Source organism: Schistocerca piceifrons, chromosome 8, assembly GCF_021461385.2.
Source record: "Schistocerca piceifrons isolate TAMUIC-IGC-003096 chromosome 8, iqSchPice1.1, whole genome shotgun sequence".
Taxonomy (NCBI): Eukaryota; Metazoa; Arthropoda; class Insecta; order Orthoptera; family Acrididae; genus Schistocerca; species Schistocerca piceifrons.
This window is the reverse complement of record NC_060145.1, coordinates 57,634,082-57,636,124: the sequence shown is the minus strand read 5'-3', so window position 1 is coordinate 57,636,124 and position 2,043 is coordinate 57,634,082. Positions and strand designations below refer to the sequence as shown.

The 2,043-nt window shown below is 41.1% G+C and overlaps 1 non-coding gene across 1 annotated transcript; it reads left to right on the top strand.

Moving 5' to 3' along the window:
- Positions 1–339: 339 nt before the first annotated feature.
- On the top strand, positions 340–446 carry LOC124712798. Its single transcript, XR_007005615.1, has one exon. It is a non-coding gene; the product is annotated as a U6 spliceosomal RNA (small nuclear RNA).
- The last annotated feature ends 1,597 nt before the right edge of the window (positions 447–2,043 follow it).

The window sequence follows — 2,043 nt, the reverse complement described above, 5'->3', positions numbered from 1 at the left end:
GAACGGCAGACTGCGTGCGCACGCAATTTGGCATGCCCTGCCTGTGTACTGGCTGTAGTTCACGCGGCCGTCACGAGATGGCAGGAGATGCGAGACATAGCCTGTGAGTACGGGTAGTGCAAAAAGAAATTTAACTTGTTGTTTTAAACAATGTTTATGTATAGGCTTAATGACCGGTAAAATAGACACAAAAACGTACGTCCCTTGAAACCACATAATATCTCAAAGCTAATCATCAGTTTAAAAGAAGTTTAATGGAACAAAATTTACATACCGAGTCGAATGTATTTTGAACCGTTTCTCCGTCGTATATATACAAAATAATTGCAGCATACAAATGTACTTGCTTCGGCAGTACATATACTAAAATTGGAACGATACAGAGAAGATTAGCATGGCCCCTGCGCAAGGATGACACGCAAAATCGTGAAGCGTTCCACATTTTTTGACAACTCTATCTTCTTGTGCAGCTTCTCTAGAATAAATGATAAAGGAGCTGCACGGTCATCAATAGTATCTATTCTTTCGAGAACAGTTACTGTCTTCATATATATAGTTAAAGGCTACCCAGTTATTGACCTTCGTCTGAGCGAATGCGCACAGGTTGCCCAAACTCTTACGGGAATCGTCACCTTAGTGTGCGCGAGTAATGGGTGGATGGGCAAATACCTATTAGGTACATTACGTATGTAGATTGTGGACAGTTGGGAAAGTGGGTCTCGCGGGAATCGTGCAAGGGATAAGTCCCTGCAGTCGCGCTCTTCAGCTGTGTCCTCGGTGGCTCAGATGGATAGCTGGTTCGGTAAAAAAAAACTGGATAAAGCTTCTGCCATGTAAGCAGGAGATCATGTGTTCGAGTCCCGGTCGGGGCACACATTTTCAGCTGTCCCCATCGAGGTATATTAACATCACCTGTCGGCAGCTGAGGGTTTCAATTAATTATCATGTATATCTTATTATGTTTGAGCTCAGAATATTTTGTAGAACTTTGCAAGAGGAGGATGTTAATGACATGGGACTGGTAGTGTTGATGATCTATTCTCTTACTCCTTTTGTAGACAATTATGACCTCTGCCTTTTTCCTGTCACTGGGCACAGATTTTTGTTCAAGGGATCTTCGGTATACTGTGGTTAAAATGGGAGCTAACTCAGATGCAAATTCTGTTTGGAACCTGAGAGAGATTTCATCGGGCCCATGAGCGATATTGGCTGTTTCTCAACGCCACTGCCAGTAACATACGTATCACTAAGCTTCACAGTGATGGAGAAGTAAACTGGGACAGTACTTCTGTATCTTTATTAGTAAAGCAGCATTTGAAAACGAAGTTAAGTATTTCTGATTTTTCTTTGGTATCTTCAGTTTCAGTTCCTGAGTTATCCACGAGTGACAGTTGTCAACGGACAATCAGAATAATTTGTATAATAATTTAAGGGGTAACCATAAACAGGTGTAGTGTGGGGAGGAGTAGGGATATTGGGGAAGAATGTAGTAGAGATAACTCTTCTAGTGACAAAATGTTGAGCGAAACAGGAAAGGGGAAACTGTGAGATGGTCAGATACTAGAAACTCATCTGTGGTTTCAGGCAGACGGGATAGAGAGGAGATTTCGATGCTACATGACTTGCTTGACCCCGAAGAATGGTAAGGCGAAGACTATGTGACAGACCATGTAATAAACACCATCTTGCTTTTATGCTAATTTAAGGCAAGCCAAGATTCAATACACTACATGGATACTGTGTTTAAACATTTGTATCTGATGAACACTCGATGCGTAGAGTAATGTGATTGAGTCTGCCAGTAAAAATACTTCTAGAGAATCACATACTAGCGAAGATATTCGATGATTGTACTTTTTTATTAGTCAACAGCGTGGTACCATTTGAGCACATTTCAGCAATACAGGCGCCCATAATGTTCATCTTCAACTCCGACCATGATCTACAGATGTTACATACCGAAAGAGCTGATTTTTAATTAAAAGCTTTTCTGTGTTTGTGGATAAATCGTTTTATTCAAGCTTAAAACATCACAAGGGATTC